The following is a 6000-nucleotide window of genomic DNA, read 5'->3' as shown; positions in this document are numbered from 1 at the left end:
AGCTGCCCAGCTGGGAAGTGATAGAAAATTCTCAGAGTAGGGATCCTGCCACTCATGTGGGGGTAGGGAAGCAGATTTTGTGCTCAGATCCTGAGGAAGGAAAGGAGCAGTCCTGCTGCCCCCAGGCACGAGACAGTGCCTGGAGGAAGGCAGGGGGAGCGATGGTGGGGTGGGGTGGGGGCGGTCGGGGACACACCATTCATTCACTCAGTTTTGAATTTATTCCACCAATGTCTTCCACCTGCCACGTGGGCCCATCTCTTGCTGATGCCAAGGGCTTGGCGGTAGCCAGCGCAAGTGGGATGGGACTGGGCATCCCTGGCCTGTGGGCAGGCAGGGGTTAAGGCCAGCGGCTCCCACGTGAGTGCACCTTGCGACAGAACCACACACCCAACCAGGTCTCTCTCACTCTCGCCAGTCGGCTTGTGGTTGTCACCCTGCTGGTTCCACCTGGCACAGGACCGGCCAGTCTGTGGCCACCACAGAAGGAAAAGTTGGGCAAACAAGTGGGCAGGCCGGAGCCCAAGCCTTGGGTCCCCTCCCTGCCCCTGATGCCAGGCGGACATCCAGGCCCTGACTGCTGCTGCCTGCCCAGAGGCCACCCAGCCTCCTAGACAGGTGAGTCCCCCACCCCGATCGGCCTACCACCCCAAAGGTACTGTCCAGATGGGGCTCCCCACCATGAGGTCCCGGGCCCCCTGCCGCCTCCCCCCACTACCAGGCTCCCGGGAAAGCAGGAAACAGACACTCCTGTGTGGGCATTTGACATAGTTTCTAAGGGATTATCTGGCCGGCAGTTACTGCCCCTGGCAGCCCGCCCAGGACACCACAGTCACAGACTTCAGAGGGTCATTGTTGGCCCAAGCTCTTTCAGGAAGGCTGAGGGGGTACCAGCTGGCCTCTGATCCCCCAAACTGAGGAGGGGAGGCGACGGGGAGGTGGCAGGTGAGACAAATTGGCACATGGTTGGTATCTGGACCTCCTGGAACTTCTTAAGGGGCCCCCAAGTTTTCAGACAGTTGAATCTTGTCTCCCTCCACCCCTGCTGCTGGAGCCGGGGGCGACAAGGGTCCTGGGGGAGGAGGGCTTATCTCCTTATCTCTTATTTCTTCTCTGGGTGAAATCTCCCTACAGAGAAATGGAGCAGTGAGTGGGTGGATGATGGTCACAAGAGTCTGCAGAGCGGACTGTGGGCAAGAAGCCGGGATGGTTTCCAGGCAAAGGAAGATTAGACCCCCAAGAAGACAGGAATCCAGTGGCAAGAACTTTTCTGGGTTATTTTCTCCCAAAAAGTGCAGGACAAAGAATGCGTCCTAGCCAACCAAGTGTCTGATTGCACCTCAAAGCTCTTTGTCCGAGATGAAGAGGGCCCTCTGGGGCTCAGAATGCATGAGCGTCCCAGTTGCAGGGTATGTGGTTGTGGGGGCAGGGGGTGGTGACTGGTGTTTGGAGTTACTCCTGGGAAACAGATGCTAGGATTCAGGGTCTGAGGGGTTAGGAGGGAATATACCTCGACTGGGGTTTGGAGAAAGAAAAACCCATGGAGTCAGAGAGATCTGACTTCAGTTTTCCACTCTGTGAAATGGGTATAATTAGAGACACCAAGTCGCAGGCCTGCTGAGAATAGCATATGCTAGAGCACATAATAGAGTCCCAATCATGCAAGGGGCAGGGTAAACTGTGCCCCCCCCCCCCAAATCAGAATGCCAAACCAGGGGTAACTGCCTTCCTGTTTTGCAGAGGTCAAATCCAGGTCAGAGAGGGGCAGCCACCTGCCCTGGGCTGCACAGGAAAGTAGGGCTGTCAGCCTGGTAGGAGTGAAAATGCGGAGAGTCGGGGGGGTGTGGGGGCTGCCTAAGCCCCACCCCCAGCCAATACCCTAGTTTCAGCATCTTGTTAGAGTCCTGCCTCCCTGGCTCAGGGCTTCCTTGTGGCCCCGGTTCTGGGGAAAGTCCACTGCGGGAGTCTGGGTTCCTGTTCTTCCTCCTTGGGTCTGGCCTGGTGCCAGGGAAGCTGTGTTTGCTCAGGGCGGAGCCTGACACTCTTTGGAATGGGCTGAGGTTAGCCAGGATCATGCCTGGGAGGAGGGGCTCTCCAGGGAATGAACCTGCATTTATGGAGCACCTACTACTACGTGCCGAGTGCTGGTCCAGGCCTTGGGGATTCAGGGAGCAATCAAGAGAAACAAAGATCCCTGCTCTTGTGGGGCTTGTGTTTTGGTGGAGGAAGACAGACAAGAAACAAGAGACAATAAGGAAGTAAACTATATCCTGGGTTAGAAGATGGTCAGTCTCACAGAAAACAAAAAAAGAGTGAAAGAGGTACAGCTGCTGCTGCTGCTGCTGAGTCACTTTAGTCGTGTCCGACTCTGTGCGACCCCAGAGATGGCAGCCCACCAGGCTCCTCTGTCCCTGGGATTCTCCAGGCAAGAGCACTGGAGCGGGTTGCAGGGATAGGAGTAAAACAGGCAGGGAGGTATTTCACAATCTTAAGTAGAAAGGTCAGAGGAGAACTCGTTGCTTTTCAGTTGCTCCATTATGTCCGACTCTTTGTGACCCCATGGGCCCCTGACAGCATGCCAGGCTTCCCTGTCCTTCGCTATCTCCTGGAGCTTGCTCAAACTTATATCCATTGAGTTAGCAATGCCATCCAACCATCTCATCTTCTGTTGCCCCATTCTCCTCCTGCTTTCAACCTTTCCCAGCACCATGGTCTTTTCCAATGAGTCAGTTCTTCACATCAGGTGGCCAGAGTATTGGAAGTTTAGCTTCAGCATCAGTCCTTCCAATGAATATTCAGGGTTGATTTCCTTTAGGATTGACTGTTTTGGATCTCTTTGCAGTCCAAGGGACTCAAGAGTTGTCTCCAACACCACAATTCGAAAGCGTCAATTCTTCAGTGCTCAGCCTTCTTTATGGTTCAACTCTCACATCCATACATGACTATTGGAAAAACCATAGCTTTGTCGGCTCAGGGTGACAAAGTAATATCTCTGCTTTTAATACATTGTCTAGGTTTGTCATAGCTTTTCTTCCAAGGAATAGATGTCATGTAATTTCGTGAACTCATTGAGAAGGGGACATTTGAGCAGAGACTTGAATGAAGTGAGTAGTTGGGGGAGGGGCATTCCAAGGGCAAAGCACAGCCTGTGCAAAGGCCCTGGGGCAGGATTGTGCCAGGTAGAGCAGCTGGGAGGCCTCTGTGGATGGACAGAGGGGAGAGGAGACAAGGGGAAGGCCTGGAGGGGACGGGACAGGTCCTGCAGGACGTTGTGAACCTCCGGAAGGACACTAGCTTTTAGGTTTAGGGAGGTGGGAGACTTGCAGAGCTGTGAGCAGAGGGGTGGGGGTCTGACTCTGGCGCTCACGGTTGCCATCTGGTGGCTGCTTTAGGGAGGACAGACTGCGGAGGGTGAGGGTGGAACCAGGGACCTGGAGGAGTGGACTCTGCTGGTCCAGGTGGGCGAGGATGGGGTGAACCAGGTGGAGGCTCAGAAGGAGAAAGAAGTGGGAGGATTCTGGACACATTTTTGGAGAACTAAGAACATTTGCTGACATATGAAAGACAGGGTTCAGGGTGATTAGGAAGAAAAGTGGGAAGAATGTTCTGGGACTTAAAGATGTTAATGGGTAAGAGGGAGTAGGTGGAAATTTCTTGAGGGAGGAGCCTTGGACGCTAGAGTGAAGGCTTTCAGTGTAATGGAGGTAAGGGATTTTTTTTTTTCCAAAAAACTAAAAAAGCATGACTATAATATAAACCAAACAAGGCCTTCCCTGGTGGTCCAGTGGCTAAGACTCCATGATCCCGATGCAGAGGGCCTGGTTTTGATCCCTGGTCAGTAAACTAGATCCCACATACTGCAACTAAGACCTGGTGCAGCCAAATAAACAAATAAAAATAAATATTTAAAAATAAAACAAACAGGTGCTTTATGAGTTTACTTAACTCATTAATTAATATGGGAACTAATAAGATCTTACAGCTTGTTTAAAGGAGAGCCTGTTAACAAAAACACATATAGGCAATCAAGGCTGAAATGAGATAACAAATAGTTATAAAGCCGGTCAATAACCACAGGACAATAATCAATAGTCTCCGCAGGACAAAATTCATTTGTATGTCTATGGACAAGAACAGTTTGCAATGTTACCAGTTTCCTGTAACTTTGCTGTTGCTGCGGAGTCCTTAAGTCGTATTTGATGCTTTGGCTCCTCTATCCATGGGATTTCCCAGGCGGGAATACTGGAGTGGGTTGTCATTTCCTCTTCCAGGGGATCTTCCTGATCCAGGGATCGAATCGGAGTCTCCTGCATTGGCAGGCGGGCTCTTTACCACTGAGCCACCAGGGAAGCCATTCCTGTAATTTACAGGGATGTAAAATAATTTGAAGACCATAAGAAGCACAGATAACTAAGAAAAGTGCCCAGAGCCTGGCATTGATCAAATACTCAATAAACATCCTGACCAAAGGCTAGGGAACTATGGAATGTTCTTGAGCTAAAGCCACAGCTTTTTAGCCACACACTAATTGCTGACGCTGTTCTGTTTATTTATTTATTTTGGTCGAGACACACAACACGTGGGATATTAGTTCCCTGAACAGGGCTCAAACCCACATCCTCTACAGTGGAAGTTCAGAGCCTTAACCACTGGACATGCAGCGAAGTCCCTCAGACTGTTAGTTGCATGTCTGCTCTGAAAGTCTGTGAGCTCACCTCTGCAGTGTCCCGAGCTCCTAGTATAGTGCCTGGTATGCAGTAGGTGCTCCATAAAGGAATGAATAGCTCATGCGGAACCACCTAAGATTCTGAGCAGAGTAGAAAGACAAGTACTGTGCATTTTAGGACAGATTCCAGCTGTGGCTGGCCCAGTCACAAAGCAGATAAGACTCCTAGCAAACTGGAGGTCACGAGGGACCTTTCATGGGAAGTGGGTGGGGGGGAGCTGGCGGGGGCACAGGTGCAGAAGCCAGACTGGAGATAGGGATGCAGGTATCAGGGGTGTGGGTGCTTCCCGAGGCCATTGTACCAAAGGATGAAACCTTGAAGTTGACATTTCTGTGGGTGGTCCCTGTCCAGCCCTGGGGGACACCATAATTCACTTCATTTTTTCCTACTAGGGGCTTATTTCCCTCCTCCTGACTCAAGTTGGGATGGAGCTACAGAGAGCACCCGGGCAAAGCTTTCTGTGCACCTGCTGGGTGCCAGCTGCTTTCGTTTGTGAACCTTCCCAATCAGAGCGCTCAAAGACAGAAGCAGGCCCCATTATACAGATGAGAAAACTGAGGCTGGAAGCAGAGAGGCTGGGATTCTCAACAGGCACTGCTCTGCCCCCTGCGGTGGGCCTCCTCCCACTCAGGAGGCAGGCGATAGGGGGAACACACTCTGTGAGCCCCCCTACGGCTGCCCCCAGAAGGGTCTTCACCCCTCTCCTTCCAGCATCAAAGTGCTCTCCCTAAGGTGCTCCAGCGCCCTCACGGTGCCAACTGCTGGGACATACCTCAGTGCTGTGAGCATCCACAAGCCAGCCGCACCCCAGAATCTGCCCTTCCTCCCATGCCCTCTGCCTGAACCCATAACCCCAGTCCAGGCACTAGACAAACCCCAAATGAGGAGCAGTGTACAAAGCCACTGCCTGGTCTCCTCCAGACTGGAAAGGTCCATGGAACACGGGGGAGTGGAGCCCGAGGAGATGTGAGGACCGGATGCACTGTGAGATGCTAAATGGGGTCCTGGTGCAGTAAAACCTGAACGCAGCCTGGAGTGTAGTTAGCAGTGATGAGACTGTGGTTTCTTAGTTTTGGCAGGTACATCATGGTCATGTAAAATGATGTTTGGAGAAAGTGGGTGAGAAGCATAGAGGGACTCTCTGAATTTCATCTACAACTTTTCTGTTAATTTAAAAATGGTCCAGGAAGTTCCCTGTTGGTCCAGTGGTTAGGCCTCCGCTCTTTCATTGTCCGAGGACCTGGGTTCAATTCCTGGTCGGGGAACTAAGATT

General features: G+C 52.0%; 1 protein-coding gene across 1 annotated transcript in view; it reads left to right on the top strand.

The window, feature by feature from the left end:
- The first annotated feature begins 418 nt into the window (after window positions 1-418).
- The window catches only part of TJP3 (tight junction protein 3), a 30429-nt gene continuing 24847 nt past the window's right edge, over window positions 419-6000 (top strand). Inside the window, exon 1 of the mRNA XM_020895338.2 lies at window positions 419-618. The gene's annotated coding sequence lies outside the window, so the exon portion shown is untranslated. The remainder of the gene's footprint in view (window positions 619-6000) is intronic.

The sequence above is a fragment of the Odocoileus virginianus genome, chromosome 3 (genome assembly GCF_023699985.2).
Source record: "Odocoileus virginianus isolate 20LAN1187 ecotype Illinois chromosome 3, Ovbor_1.2, whole genome shotgun sequence".
NCBI lineage: Eukaryota > Metazoa > Chordata > Mammalia > Artiodactyla > Cervidae > Odocoileus > Odocoileus virginianus.
The sequence above is the reverse complement of the archived record's forward strand: the minus strand, read 5'-3'. Positions and strand labels throughout refer to the sequence as shown.